At 31.1% G+C, this 17,544-nt stretch overlaps 1 protein-coding gene across 5 annotated transcripts in view; it reads right to left on the minus strand.

Annotated features, from left to right (window-relative positions):
• The window catches only part of LOC145254891 (uncharacterized), a 223,877-nt gene that overhangs the window by 23,723 nt on the left and 182,610 nt on the right, over positions 1-17,544 (minus strand). Inside the window, exon 9 of one of the 5 annotated variants that reach the window (XR_013863829.1) lies at positions 1,290-1,430. The exons of the other annotated variants lie outside the window; for them this stretch is intronic. The gene's annotated coding sequence lies outside the window, so the exon portion shown is untranslated. The remainder of the gene's footprint in view (positions 1-1,289; positions 1,431-17,544) is intronic. 5 annotated transcript variants of the gene reach the window in all.

Raw genomic sequence — 17,544 nt, forward strand, 5'->3', positions numbered from 1 at the left:
AAATATCTGTGGACTTACAACTAACTTAGATGATGTAGCAAACTTCTTAGATATCTTAGTGTTAAGTGAAACTAACCTCCCCTTTAACATGTCTGGTTATCTACCACTTTGCAGTAAGGACCCAGACAGATACATGCACGAACTTGGAATCTATATTCATGACACCCTCTGCTTGACTAGAGAATCCAAACTAGAATCAGATGATTAGGTCTTCATGTATTTTAAACTAAACCTGCAACACAGCGTTAATCATTTTCTACCATTCTCCCTCAACCCAGGACTGTACCCTAATGAACCATGTCTTTGATAGCATAGATATATCACTCTTCCTAGATACTAGTGCCCAAGTACATGTATTTGATGACTTAATGTCGACCATCGTGATTGGCTTAGTTTTTCAAGTTACAGACGAGGTAGCATCACACCTTACTTTACTATATACCATCCTTGACACAGTCCCGACCCATATGCCAGATTGTCAGGATCAACAAGCCGCACTTCTAGACCTATGTCTTACCAGAGTTCCCAAGAATTGTCTAACAAATTGTGTAACAAATGCCGAAAGCCCACTCGGGAATGCTGATCATGTTGTGATATTGGTAGACATCACCATAAACTCTCAACCCCAAGTTGAAGAGTCATTGCTCAAAACAACAAGGTACTTCAAAAATACTGACTGGAAAACTATCAGGGATCACATCAGAGATGCCTTATAGAATAGTATCTTTTCTCTTCCTACAAAACAGTATGCAAATGAGACTACTGAATGGTTCAAAGCAGCAATTGAAGCGTATGTACCCACACAGAAGTTTTATAACAAAGCTCACTCTCCCCAATAGTTCAGCTTATACAGCTGCCATTACTCAGAGACAGCATGCATTCCAAAGTTTATTCAACATAAATCCAGTACAAATAGACAAAATATATAGATGCTAGAAATAATTATAAGAGTGAAATATCCACAGATAAGGGAAAGCGCACTGTCTCAGAAATTAGGAAAATGCAATTTCTCGAAAATTAACAATGTAGTAAATAATGAGCAATCAACAATTCCCACAAGTTTTTTTGTACAGCAACCAAGAAGGTTAATCTGCTTGCTCAGCAGTTTGCCTCCAACTCCACTCCTTCCTAAATTTCCCATTATAGACAGAAACCACAGGTTCCCATGTTAATCATACAAAACAGACACGTTGAAGGCGTATAGCTCTGATTTCATTCCTGCTATACTATTAAAATACACATGCTCTACTGAGGTTGCTCCAGTTCTTTCCAAACTCTTCAACAAATACCTTAGCAAATCTTGCTTTTCTGACTGCTGGAAGATTGTTTGTGGTACCAATTTTCAAAAATTCTGGTGATCAACCCAATTATCATCCATTAGCCAACTTCCTATGCCAAAATCTTTGAGTCCTTCCTTGATATATCAAGCACTAGTCCATCATATTTGTACAAAAGATTAATATAGAAAAATTATGCATGAAAAAATAAAAATAGCGAAATAATGCAGAAAATAGTTAACGTAACATAATAATGCATACAATATTTGATGTAGCAAAATTATGCATGAAATAATTAACGTAGAAAAATTATGAATAAAATAATCAACGTAGCAAAATTATGCATACAATAATTAATGTAGAAAAATTATGCATAAAATAATCAACGTAGCAAAATTATGCATAAAATAATTAACGTAGCAAAATTATGCATACAATTAACATAGCAAAATTATGCATATTGTATGCATAATTTTGCTACGTTAATTATTGTAATTAACGTAGCAAAATTATGCATAAAATAATTAATGGAGCAAAATTATGCATAAAATAATTAATGTAGCAAAATTATGCATAAGATAATTATTTCATGCATTATTTTTCTACGTTAATTATCTTATGCATAATTTTGCTACATTAATTATTTTATGCATAATTTTGCTCCATTAATTATTTCATGCATTATTTTTCTACGTTAATTAACGTAGAAAAATAATGTATAAAATAATTAACGTAGCAATTTTGACTGTTGGTATGTATAAAATAATTTTTTTTACATTACATAGGCATCACCACTTATCAAGGCCAAGAGGCCACTCGAGGATAAGGGTTAAATTCGGTAAATTTGTTAACAAGTTGAATGGCTCATCAAGAACTTGTTTACATTAGACTTGAAGACGACCATATTGTAGTCAGCTGGAAAGCAGGAAAACTGAAGGCAATTCCACAGGCATGCAGCTTTAAGAAAGAAGCTTTGTTTATGGAATCTACGTCAGTCAGATAAAGAGTGGGGGGGGAATTATTGATAGTGTTTTCAGCTAGACGAGTGTTTCTTGTGAAAGTTTGGCAAGGGGGGACCATAGATTGAAGCTCAGTCGAACACTTTTCATGAAAATAACATCCCTGCAATCTCTATCTCACAGAAGAGAAGAGAAAAGGACATCTCCTACGAGGCTACAATGTCTATTTTGAACTCTATCAAGGCAGGACAGGTCCTTTCTAGCAGCTCCTGTCCAGATCTGGCAAAAGTATTCCATCCTTGGACGTACCTGGCTCTTATATAGATAGAGAATTGCATCAGCAGTGAGATATCTACTGGATCGATAGAAAGATCCCACCATTTTTCCAGCGGCCTTGGCAACAGATTTGATGTACGTATTCCATTTAAGATCAGGAGTAAAGGTCAAGCCCAGAAGCCTGTCAAAACTTGAGGCCTCTTCAAAGCGAGAGTCATTCACTTCAATTGATGACAGATGTGGATCAGAACGTTTATGATGTAAAGATAGAAGCTTGGTTTTAGATACATTAAAAGTAACCAGCCACTCCTTTCCCCATTGTACCACATGCTCAAGATCAGAGGAGAGAGAATCAGAGAGAACTTGGTCGTTTACTGCTACCATAAATGGTAGTGTCATCAGCATAAATGTCTACGAATGATGTAAGGATGTGATTTGGAAGATCATTAATGTAGATCAGGAAAAGAGTTAGGACAGGATGGACCCCTGAGGGACTCCAGCATTAATACTGATTTTTGCCCCTCAACTACTACTCTTATGAACCTATCAGAAAGAAATGATTTAATAATTGAGAAGACATTTCCAGCTATACCGTAGCTGAAGATCTTGTGAAGTAAACCTTTATGCCATACCCTATCAAAGGCCTTCGATATGTCAAGAGCAATTGCCCTAGAAAGGTTGCCTCCATTGAGAGATTCGCTAATCCTATTAAGCACATATGTAAGCACATCTGCTGTAGATCTAGCAGAACAGAAACCATATTGTGGGTCACTAAGAAGGTTATTTTTACTGAGATGGCTGATTACTTCTGTATTTAACACAGATTCCAGCAACTTACTCGTGACGCACAGGAGACTTATTAACGTAGCAAAATTATGCATAAAATAATCAATGTAGAAACATAATTATTTTATACATTATTTTGCTACGTTAATTATTTTATACATTATTTTGCTACGTGAATTATTTTATACATTAACGTAGCAAAATAATGTATAAAATAATTAACGTAGCAAAATAATGTATAAAATAATTAACGTAGCAAAATAATGTATAAAATAATAAATATAGCAAAATAATTCATAAAATAATTAATGTAGCAAAATAATGCATAAAATAATAAACATAGCAAAATAATTCATAAAATAATTAATATAGCAAAATAATGCATAAAATAATAAACATAGCAAAATAATTCATAAAATAATTAATGTAGCAAAATAATGCATAAAATAATAAACATAGCAAAATAATTCATAAAATAATTAATGTAGCAAAATAATGCATTAAATAATAAACATAGCAAAATAATTCATAAAATAATTAATATAGCAAAATAATGCATAAAATAATAAACATAGCAAAATAATTCATAAAATAATTAATGTAGCAAAATAATGCATAAAATAATAAACATAGCAAAATAATTCATAAAATAATTAATATAGCAAAATAATGCATAAAATAATAAACATAGCAAAATAATTCATAAAATAATTAATGTAGCAAAATAATGCATAAAATAATAAACATAGCAAAATAATTCATAAAATAATTAATGTAGCAAAATAATGCATTAAATAATAAACATAGCAAAATAATTCATAAAATAATTAATATAGCAAAATAATGCATTAAATAATTAATGCAGCAAAAAAATCAATAAAATAATTAACGTAGCAAAATAATGCATAAATTAACGTAGCAAAATAATGTATAAAATAATTAACATAGCAAAATAATGCAGAAAATAATTAATGTAGCAAAAGAATACATAAAATAATGAACATAGCAAAAATAATTAACGTAGCAAAGTAATGCATAAAATAATTAACAAGAACCTTATTGGAACAAAGATTCATTTTCTTTTAATTAAAGTATCTGGCTTGGCATTTTGTTAGATATGAATGACTCGTAACATTATCAATGGTGTCAATCAACAGATCTTTATATTCTGCGTATGTTAATGTTGCATGGCCGGTTGTGTAACATTGACTAGAATGGAACTTTTCATTAGGGTCATACAGCACCTCATCCAATATTTCTGCGAAGCTTCTCTACCAGGTCGATTTTCAGAGCGATGCATCATACACTCTTTGTTAGAAGAATCACAAACTAACTTTGAAATCAAATCTTTGTAAGTGATGTTTGACTTCATGGCATCAACAAGAAGTTTTACATTCTGGCATATATCACAGAACACAATGTGTAGATCCAGCTAAAACACACCACTTACAACACACAGTTCATGCAAATTACACACTATCAAGCATTTTTAATTGCGAACACCCTATACTAACAAAGTCCTTTTTGCCTGGTATTTGGCGGCTGTATTTGTCATTCTCATACATTTGTATTATCACGTCGACTGTCTCCGGGAAAAATCGAGTTAAGTTTTGACAAAATACTATTTGTCAGTTGTCTGGTAGTCTGAACAACATACTCAGATACCTTGAAGAATTTGGAGTTGTATTCATGAGATCAGAAATCAGTAGCAAGTGTAATGATTTTGATTTGATCAGGAGTTGAAGCGCTCTTTAACTTCTCTTTCATCAGATAATGTAATTGATCCAGTTCTGTTGCTTTTTCTTTGATGTCTGTTTCACTGGGCATTAATTCTGCACAGTCAGTTCACCAACACCAACTTTATCACCATGGACATGTCACTTTTGAATGTTTCAACAGTTTGTTCTAACTTCCTTTTGACGAAGTAACACTATGAGAAGTAACACTGTGTAGAACTACAAGGGAAACATCCATTGATACCAGTCTCGCATTCAAGGTGTTTTGTGAAGTTTTAATAGAACTCACATATTCGTAGTCTAGATCCATTGTGTCATCAACTATCAGACTCACATATTTCTTTGTGCACTGACAACAAAGAAAGTGACCTTATACCCTCTTGCCTCTAGATCTTTTGCCATCTGCAAAGATATCGGTCGTTCACCTTTGACCTCTTGTGTTGTAAAAATCCACAACACTTTGTGGTCTTTGCTTCATCACAAACAATATTTTGTTCCATCACAAACAATATTTTGGAAATATTATTTGTGATGGAAGCAAATGGTTGATAATTCACCTTCATTTTCCTTGAGTCCAACTCTCTACAACAATGTCTCAACAATTCCTTGCTCCAAGTCTGATAGATTCTCAAGTCCCTTGGACCAATTATAGTCAAACTTGTGACACTCAAATTGAGTTGAACACCAATGGAGCAAGCCTCGTAAGTAATCCAGTTTTCTGAAGAAAATTTGTTGCATTACATTTTGCTTACATGCTTTTTTATAAGAAACATGAGTTGGCCTCCTGGCACAAGAAGTTTCTTAATTTTTGATACATAGTTCCAACAGTGTTTTTAATCAAATTTGTCAAGTACTCTGGAAATGTAGTTCAAGGATATCTGTAAGGTATTTTGTAAGGTAAACATGATGTAGATGTCAATATTTGGGGTTTTCTGGTACAAATATACCATTTTCACTTTTTTCATGCGAGCCAATAAGGTAATGTAGGATCTGTTTCTTAACCCTTGCAAAACCATGGGTTTTTTCTGGAACGCAGTGGACTGGGGGGGGGGGGGTCAACTTGACCCAGAGCTTAAAAATGTGTACACAAGAAACACAAGAAATTGAAACAATTTTATAACTTTGTGTTCCTTAGTCTTCTTAGATCACATATCAACAAAATTTAGCCGTGCTTTGCATTTTTTGATGTGTAGTGACTTCAAGATATATGGTCAAAAGAAATCTTGTGATCTTTTAGAAAAATGCTGATTTTCAAGAAAACCAATCTTTTTGTCAAGTTTTGTTGCTATAATCAACATTTTTTATATTTTTTTTTATTTTTTTTTTTAGGTCATTTATTATTTTGGAATTTCGGAAAAATTTGATTGGGGTTACTCTCAAGGACACCCCTGAAGAAAAATTATTTTGTAAATTTGATTTTTTCAGAAATATTCAGGAAGCTATATAGAAAATCAGAACGAAAAAAAAAATCACGTTTTCAGGAAAATATAAGCAAAAGTTTAAAAAGTTGTGTCAAAATGACCTCCCCCTTTTTTGAGGGTTAAAAAGATTCTCAAGAAGTTTCTTAATCAAAATTGTTGGCTTGATATCTCAAGCCAACAATTTTGATTAAGAAGTTTCTTAAGATTTTTACCATCCTATTACTGGCTTCTTATAAAAAGCATACTGGCTTGGTGTTTCCAACCTTCATGAATTAATCTTGAAGACGGCTAGATCGTTGAAATTGTTACCAAAAACTTAACTGTTTTAGCATCTGGCTCACTCCAAAATTTATTCCAAAATTAAGGTGTGACATAAGTTTAACACATGTTAACCCGACTTTCAACAGAAACTGTGAGTGAACAAAACAAGAACTTTTAACCATTTTTGGTCCAGAGACAATTTATTGTGTCTAAAAAAATATATGAAAAAAAGTAATGTGTTATCATGCCAGAAAAATCCAAAAACCCTTAATATCTTTATAAGGCTTTATTTTTGAGAAAATCTGATGCCATTTTTGGATTCCTTGGGTCAAAATACTTACCTGTATGAATTTTTAGAACCATACGATCTTCCACTCAGAAAATATTCAAAGAAATGACATCACAAAATTGTCGCCCGGGCGTCACATGATGTGACTAACGCCAAAACAAAAAATGCTCTAAATCGGTAACTGCTAGGAGTTATGCGCTCAAATTTTCAGGATTTCTTAGTTCCTATATTGTCTATCTGCAGCCAGATCTGGGGATATGGGTTTCAAAATCCCATATTTCTGGATGATTTGACACGGAATGACCCTGACTTCAGTTATTAAATCAGCTCTTAGAAGGAACACTAAGTTGGGATGATCTTTAAACTATTTATGACTGCGGCTAATTTCCTGAGATAAAATCCAGTCATAAAGAATTTCCTGAAACAAACACCTTCACAAAAACAAACACCTTCACAAAGAACCAAACTCTTGGTAAATATTGATTTTCTGATCTTATATTCTGACCAAAGTAATATATCTTCTCAAACTCGGTTATTTCACTGCTAAAATGCTAGTTTAACAAAAAAACTGATTTACCTCCCTTTTACTGATATAAATTTCTGTTTTTATTGCTTATCTTTTCAAAAAAATTTTTTTGTCTCTTAAACTCTTTTTTTTTTTTTTTTAAGTTTTTTCAATATATATTTACCTACCCCTAGACATTATCTTGCACATAACATATATTGTGAGGGCTAAAACTTTAAAAATAAAATATCCCATAACATATATATGTTATGCAAAAAGGGACAGACCCCAGTAAGTAAAAGAGCAAACTAGATGAGTTTGAAAATGATATTTGGAAAAGGTTAAAACTGAACCCAGTAAGAAAAGTTAAAAAAATATACATATTGAGATTCTAGGAATGTAGAAGGATTGTCATTGTTCTTGGAAATAACTAAATATTATTTATGTCAGAGTTAGATATGAACAATGCAGTTTAGAAATAATGATTAACAAATAGGTTCCATGATACAATTCAATTGAGGAATTTCTTTTCCAGAAACGTGTTTTGTCATACATATGTAAAATCCATGTGAATGAATTCAATGTGGTGAGACATGCTTTGATGTCATCAAGAAAGAAGATTCCGAATATATTTAGACAAGATTTGAAGTTAGTTAGAGAGCGTAAAGAGACAGTAGAGAGCGACTTTTGTGAGAGCTGATGCCCCTAGGAGGCGAAGCGGAAAAGAGGAGACCATGTAGTCATAAAGGCTTGAATCCCTGACCATTATCACCACCAGCTGGTATGAATAATCATCTATATTTGTAAACTGCTGTCTTTGTCTGTTGTCATTCCACCAAAAGGAAAAGGTAAATTTGTTTTATCTATCATCTTGAAAAAACTGTCTGTCCCGTCCGTTCCCATCATCATTAAGTAATGACTCTCCCCTCTGATGTAAAAAGAAGAAGAATGATGATGATGATGATGCATCATACCTCTCAGATCCGTATAATATGAAGTCCCCAAGAATCATCACAGTCGTCATCGTGATATCGTGATGTAAACAGTATGTAAATGTAATTTCATTTTCTGTATGATGCGTCTCCGATATGACCCCCCCCCCGACTACATAACATCATTGTGAATTTGGTTGCCGTAATCAGTCCCCTTTTCAAGGGAGGTAACGAATCTGGGAAACCACAAACACAACGTGAAGAAAAAAAAGAAAAAAATGGTCCTAACAAACTAGATGTAAAAGAAAAATAGAGTCCCAAGATACGAAAAAATGCTAGACGATTAATACTTGCATAAACAAAATATCAAGAAAAAAAGAAGAGAATCATACATTCACACATGAAAAAAATGTATTAAAAAAAAAAAAAAGAGACGATATGATATGCCGCAAAGAAAAAAAACACAATTAACAGAATAAAAGTCTAAATTAAATTAAATGATTCGAAAAAGAAAACCACACACAAAATGTCAAGGAAAAAATATATAAAAATAAAGCAATCAACAGAAATATAACTTGATTTGAAAAGATTTGAATAAAGCAAAGATGATACATAAATAAAAACAAACACACATGAAAATGCAAAAACAAAAGATACTGGTCCATAAGTACATTAAGAAGAAAGAGAGTCATATCATTGAAATAGATCGACATTCGGTTTGTAAATTGTTTTGAAGTACATACACAACGTGAAAAAAGAAGAATGCATTTTTATGTACACACAGAGTAAAGAAAAGAAATCGGTGTCATTCATTTTATTGTTTTGAAATTTGTATCAAATGTCGTATTGTTTAATTTAAGCTGACATTCAAAATTTGTAACAGTAGCAAACTGACTGGAAATGTATTTTTAAAACAGCGTGTCATGAGGAGAAGGAAGTACTTTTATTGTCAACAAAAAAGATGAAAAAAAAATGAAAGGCATTTTTCTGAGTATAGTGAACTTTTCAGCTTTCAGGGTGTTTTTTTTTTTTGTTTTTTTTTACAAAAACAGGACAATGTTGAATGTTGAGTTTATATGGATGTCCAGTGATTATGTAGAAATGTTGTATTCCAGTGTTTAACAGAACTTTTATTATTGATGTAGTTCTTCAGAAAAAAATTGAAAAGAAGTTATATTAAACTTTTGATGTCTAGAAGAACATATTTTGAATTACAATGAATTGTTATAAATTGCATGTGAAAATGTTAATGTAATGATACATCATTACATTAACATTTTCACATGCAATTTATAACAATTCATCGTAATTTTTTGGAGAAAATTGTTGACATGTCTGAACAAATATTGTTAAAAAAAATTTGAATGCATAAACGTATTGTATTTGTCATCAGAAATTCAAGCATAATTAAGTAAGGGTAAATTAAAACGAAAAACACAAGTTATAAGAAAAAAAATGAAAAGATGATTTAAACAAATGGTTGGCCTAGACAAATTTTAAATTTTAGAGAAGGGGACAAGAGAAGAATTATGTAAATGGGTATTTTGAGAGATTTTTGGGTGTGATAAGCCAAAAGATAGAACTTTTCTTTTCATTTTTGTTCATAACTTTTTTTGCAAGAAAGTTACTTGCCAGGAAACAGCACTGGATGCACCCAGAGAAAAAACAGATGGACATCTGCAATGTTGTTTTGCTTTAATGAAAGCTGCAAATAACAGCTTCGAGTCAAATGGTCAATCTCGACACAATAAGTTAAAAATGCATTTGGAAGATACAAGAAGTCTTGAGGTATCATCTATGACGAAAGAAAGTCAGTAGAAGGGCAAATCACTCAAAGTAATACGAGAGAAAAAGTAAAATATGCCGTAAATATGTAGGAAGAAAAGATATAACCTTATTTTTTTTTTTTTAGAGATGAATATATGCGGGATAGCCCTGTTTTGGGATCTTGGGCACTGATGGAAGAAAAATCACAAAATTCCTCGCTATAGTTAAAATTCAATGTGCAAATCCTAATTTGGCGTAAGGAAAAGTGGGTTATATAGTTAAGGGTGATGTTTTTCTGCTGTCTTTGTCAAGTTCTAAGAATCTAAGCGAGGAAATCTGAGTGAATTAGTATCATCAAAAGATAAATCATTATGGTTAGCTTCTAATTATCAAGATATAAGTTAATAAGCTTTGATGTATGTCCCAAAAGAAATAAAATAGAAAATGAGACAAAGCTCTAATTAGTAGAACAACCATGCGAAAAAAAGGTCAGGACACATTTAGACAAAGAGTAGTCGAATTGGTGAAGAGGTAAAATGGGACCTCAGTTACAGCATAAGGAGGGCTGGATTAAGCAGCTGATATGGATCATAGGTGGTATACTCTACACCCAAAAGAAGAGTGCCAGGAAGATTGGATAGAGATTCCGGTCTTAAAAAAAAAAATAATTCGGGAGCCAGTTGGAAAAGAGTTGACTAAAAAGTTTTTTCATGATGATGTCTGATCTTTCTGTAAAAAAAATGTACTAGAATTTAAAAATGCATACATTTTTTTAAATGAGAAGGGAAGGAGTGTTATGTAAAAAGGGACAGTAAGTAAAAGAGCAAACTAGATAAGTTTGGAAAAAGTTAGACTCGAACCCAGTAAGAAAAGTTAAAAAAAAAAAAAAATACATATTGAAATTCTAGGAATGTAGAAGGATTGTCATTGTTCTTGGAAATAACTAAATATTATTTATGTCAGAGTTAGATATGAACAATGCAGTTTAGAAATAATGATTAACTCTTATCCATAACTGTTAATAATGCCTACGCTATTGCACTATATATATATATATATACATACTAGCTGTACCCGGCCACGCGTTGCTGTGGCTCAGTTTGTTAAAATGGAACACATGTGAAAGTAGAGAAAAGTTTGATTCTTTTTTTCAAGAGAATGTACAAATTATTTATTTTTTTTTAACAGATGTTAAGAAAATAAACAGAAAAATACTTCCATCATTAATTATGCAAAAAAATAAATAAAATGTTGATTTAGTGTTTCAATATGTGTTTCAATTATGATAAAACTTGCTGAGTATGCACTGTTTTACGGTTGTTGTAAAAATGGAACGGAAACTTAAATTTCGCTTCATTTTAATCTTTCTTAATTTTTTAATTGTGCCCCCCCCCCAAACGAATATAATCAAAACAGTAACATTCAACAATTGTACTTTCTGTATATAAAACACAAAATGGGTGTTTGTATTACTGTACACAGATTCGAAAAAGTTGTCAAAAAACAAATATCTTGCCTTTGATAACATTTATTTGTTATATAAGTTACTTTTCTGCCAAACTGGATATATTTTTTGTGTTTTTATTCAATGTAACATTTATTCAGCTCGAAAAACATAGTGTTTACCGATGTATTCGAAAATTCAAGATGGCGTCTCACACCCTCTTTAACACCGTAAGTATGGAAAAAGGTGTTATAAATAAAAAAACTATACAAAATACTATTAAAAACCCACCGAATATATGTCAACCTATGTCACGGTAACATATATTGAGCGAGTTTTTAACAGGATTTTATCCGGTTTTTTATTTATAACATCTTTTCACACACTTCCGTGTTAAAGAGAGAATCAGACGCCATCTTGAATGTTCCAATACATCGGTAAACACTGTATGGTTTTCGAGCTGAATAAACATGTTACATTGAATAAAAACACGAAAAATATATCCAGTTTGGTAGAAAAGTAACTTATCTTGCCTTTGATAACATTTATTTGTTATATATTTCTTTTTGGACAACTTTTTCGAATCTATGTCTACAAACCCCACAAAATATTTATTAAAAAAAAAATTTTTTTTTTTTAAAAGTTAATAACGAAAGGGAAATAATTCCATTTTTAAACGAAAAAGTCAGTTTACCTAACTTACTGTATTAATGCTATTTTTTTAAGCAAGAAAAAAAAAGGGTAAATATCCAGATACGCTACTACAGAACACCGACCACTCTAATTTGTTTTTTTGTAGGTAATTGAGGTCGCTGACAATGAATCTGATAGTCAAACTTGGGTCAAATTTACCGTTTGCATAGTATTTACCCCTGAACCCACAAACTTCTTTCCACCATTTTGCAGCATCCGTTTATGCTACGCGCGCCCCAACATCACATCCCCCCCCCCCAACAAATTAGAGTGGTCGGTGTTCTGTAGTAGCGTATCTGGATATTTACCAAAAAAAAATATTTAGGTTTGGCTATAAATTCCTAAACACATTTCACCCTAAATAATTTAGGTGACTGAAATAGGAATCTAATTGAATCTTTAATTTCCTGAATAGTATCCGATAATTCATTTTTCTTCGAGTTATATCGAATACATTAATACGGACTTTAGGGGCTTTTTTTCGTAATGTTACTGTAAAAATTATTTTTTACTGTTACAAATTACGATGCTTTAAAAAAAGCAAAAATAAATTCTTGCGTTTTTTATTTACTACTGAAAACCATAACTTTAGTAAAGGTATTTTTTGTTTAAACAAAATAAAACATTTTCACCAAGAGTTAAGTAAAAATAATTAGTTCATTATATTCTGCGATCATTATTTGAAAAATACTGCAATTTTCATTAAAATTCGTTAATTTCCTGATTTTTGGTGAATTTTTAAGTAAAGGGACGAATCAAAATGTGTATACACTTTGAGCGTCGGCATTCATTTTTCGACCACGTGTGGTTAATTTAAAGTTCAATCACATGGTTACATTATCAATAAACCCATTGAAAATTTACCGATATTGTAAACACATTCTGTGGTGTTTTTTTAAACACATTCTGTGGTGTTTTTTGTAAACACAGCCTGTGGTGTTTTTTTAGTGATGCAATGTTGTCAACTGAGATTTAAAAAAAACCCGCGAGATCAGGATAAAGAAATTCCAGAAAATCGCTAGCCAGTTTGGCAGAAAAGTAACTTATATAACAAATAAATGTTATCAAAGGCAAGATATTTGTTTTTTGACAACTTTTTCGAATCTATGTGTACAGTAATACAAACCCCTTCCCACCTAAAATGTACTTGGAAAAATCGATTTTATAGTGAGATTTAAGAATGGTTAGTCGAAAAAAAGGTGAAAAACAAAACAAATAATCAATAAATAATTGTTACCAAAGGCAATAAATGTTACTTTTTTTTACATGAATGAGTTTATTTTATGTTTTAAAGTATTTTCAAGCAATTTAATGCGGGTGTCTGGGTGCCAAATACCTCCAGATTTTCTAGAATTTCCCGCTAGATTGTAAACGAAATCTCCAGATCTAGCAGGAAAACCGCTAAAATTGTAACACTGGTCACGTGACAGGAAGCGGTAATAAATAATTGTCCCTAAATAAAAAAAATGGCCTCTCGGTACAAAGAAATCCAGCTATTTATCATAGAAAAATTAAGTATAATGTTATAATTAAAAAGAAATATATAAAAGCACACATGGATATAGTAAACATATTATACCAAAACGTGGAAGCCATCCGTCCAGTGGTTTTTTAGACAATTAACTCCGAACGAACCAACATTTACATTTTTATATATATAGATATATATATATAGATATATATATATATAATTTGCTTGCTTATTTTTATTTTATATTTTATTTTACTTTAATTTATTTTTTCTTATTGCATTTTTGACTTAAAACTAGAAACAACTTAACTCTACTTATACTGTTCTGCTAATTTTCTTGTTTTTAAATCTTTTTTGTCAATTATGCCTGGTACTACCCAAAACCTGTCCTTAAATAAGATTCTCCAATCTAAAAAACATAAGCCGACTTCACAATTCCCATTAATGGAACCTAATTATAAGGTGATGCCAGAAGTTTCTACCTCGAGGTATCTAAAGCAAAAAAAAAAAAACTTCCACGGATTAATATTCGAGGGGAAACTATCTTCAAGTACTATCCTAAACTGGGAATGGGGCAAAGGACTTATACTAAGTAGATATTAATAAGTCCCTCTTACCTTTTTTCTTTAATGGAGAGTAGATAATACAGTGGATGTGTTATCGGCAACTCCAGTAACTCTCGCTTCTCCTTTTTTGTCCCCCAGTCCTCATTTCCAATGAGTGATGTTTCTGACAAAGGGTGAAGAAAAAGTTGCTTCCCAGGTCGGTAGTACTTTGTGAACAGTAGTCTAAGATGCTGGAAATTTTCTGTTTCTATGTCTATCCTTGCGGCCATGTCACTAGTAAGGGTGCTGGAGGTAAACGTTTTCATCTGGGCTGACGTTAACGCCTGATAGTCAGGGACCCGAACCTTGGATTAACCACTAAGGAGGCTGTCCTATCAGCAGGTGCAAAGTACTGGAGCTGCTGTATTGCCACTTGGTGGATAGATTCTGGACCATGCAGTAGTCTCTGGTGGGGCCTCTCGACGCCATACTAGTGGGTAATTGTTACGGCTTTACCTTGTCATGTGCTACAAAAAAAAAAAAAAAAAAAAAAAGAATTTCCCGTCTTTTCTCTCTTACTTTCCCTCTCTGTACTGCTCTAACGATGTATGCTGACCTGTTCCACAAATCCCAAAATCCTCAACATGAAATATCTCCAAAAAAAAAACAAAAAAACTACGAATAAACCTAGAATCCCATTCTCCAACGTAGATCCCTACTACCATGTCTCCTTCTCAAACGTCAGGGGTCTATGTTCCAACCTTCCAGAGGTTGAAACCCAATTACAGGAGACAAAACTAGACATATTTTTTCTAAGCGAAACTAGAACAGGGCTGACCACCTCCCTAGATGAGTTTTTAATTAATGGATACTCTAACTTAACATCTAAATCTGACCCCAAAGATCGCTATGGGCATGGAATATGTGCCTACATTAAAGATGGCTTCTCGTGTGGCAGGGATATATCCAGAGAAGACCCTAATTATTTTTTTGCATTCTCATCTTAGCTGTTTTTTCCACAACGTTTCGACCGATGTAATCTCTGACCATCTTCAGGTGTATTCTACAAAGGATGTTATTGGTGAATATTGAAAAATATTTCTTTTTTTCTTTTGCTTTTCCAACAAACACAGTCGTTAGAAATTCAAAATGCAAACGGCGCCAAGTCTATTACTTTTTTAAAAATAAATCCAGGACCATTCCATTTTTTTCATACAATGAATGTATATTTTTGAGATGAGGAGGAGTGATAATACTTATTATAATAATAATCCAAACAATAATTATGTAGTCTAACATTTACACTTTCATTGATTCAAACAATAATAAAGCTTAACAAAGTTTGAGAATTTTTAGTTTGTCTTTTAATAGTAATATATATATATATATATATATATATATATATATATATATACATACATATATAATATATATTTAATATATTTATAATATATATATTATATATATAATATATATTTTATATATATATATTAAATATATATATTATATATATATCATATATATATTATATATATATTATATACATCATATATATAATATATATATATGATATATATAATATATATATAACTATATAATATATATAATATATATGATATATATATAATATATTATATATATCATATATATATATGATATATATAATATATATATATTATAAATATATGATATATATAATATATATGATATATATAATATATATATATTATAAATATATGATATATATAATATATATGATATATTATATATATTATATAGTTATCATATATATATATTATATATATCATATATATATTATATATATCATATATGATACATATAATATATATTATATATATATCATATTATATATAATACATATATATTATATATATTGTATATATATATTATATATATATTATATAATATATATATACAATATATATGTTATATATATATCATATATATATTATATATATGATAACATATATATATATGTTATATATCTATATATATTATATATAAATATTATATTTATATATATTATATATATAATATTATATGTATATATGATATATTATATATGTATAATGTATATTATATATATATACATATAATATATTATATATTACATATATATTATATATATAATATATATACATATATATAATATATATATATGTATATATTATATATGTATATTTATTATATATATATAATATATACATACATATATATACAATATATACATATATATAATATATACATATATAATATATATATATATAATATATACATATGTGGCACTATTTCCTTGTGCCACTGTTTCTAACACACTCTGCAGCATGGACGGGTGGTAAATTGTCCATGAGCGTAGAGATACAGAGAAACCCCTTCCCATAATCCCCTTACTATCTTTCTGTCTCTTTCCTGCACGACCACCATGATGTGAGGACGCATAGACTGTCTCTCCGTAAATGAGGGGGGCCACCCCCTCCCTCAACACTAGTTAGGGTAGTTTAGTTAGCTTCGAAAAGCCTATTATCCATTTTTAATCGTAAAAATGAATTGTAAATTTTTTTTTGTAATATATATTGTATCTCTAATGTAAAATAAAATAGTTAGTTATATCTTATGTATATTACAATTGTGTCGCGTGTGATTTTTCTTGTGTCTGCCATGAATGCCTTCATAAATATCTTAAGTCAAAAGGCGGCCCTGAGGACAAAGAGATGAAGATTCCCACCAGAATGCCACCAGGGTGAAGAGATCATCTTGAGAAAAGAAAGGAGCCACACCCAGACCAACATCTCAGGTATGATTTTCTTCTTGTTACTCAGACCCTAATGACTGGCCCATCTTCATGTCTTCATGAGACCGCTTTAAGACATTTACTATAACACATCTGTCGGTCACACCCCAGTGACCGGCTGATCGTGGTATAAATGGTTGCCTTAAGACGCAGGATTGACCCTGGTTAATTACCAGACGGATCTCGTCGCATCTGTGTCGCAGTATAAATTATGCACTATGACCAAGACATATTGTTTCCCAGCATGGAAATAATTTCGACTCTTAAACCCACGGCACAACCAAAAATAACGACCACTAGACGAATCGAATAAAAAAAATGGTCCACGGTCTTTAAAAACGGAAAAAACTATTATTTCTGGCAAAATTTT

Source organism: Euprymna scolopes, chromosome 30 (assembly GCF_053919585.1).
Source record: "Euprymna scolopes isolate OS-2025 chromosome 30, ASM5391958v1, whole genome shotgun sequence".
In the NCBI taxonomy this organism is placed as follows: Eukaryota; Metazoa; Mollusca; class Cephalopoda; order Sepiida; family Sepiolidae; genus Euprymna; species Euprymna scolopes.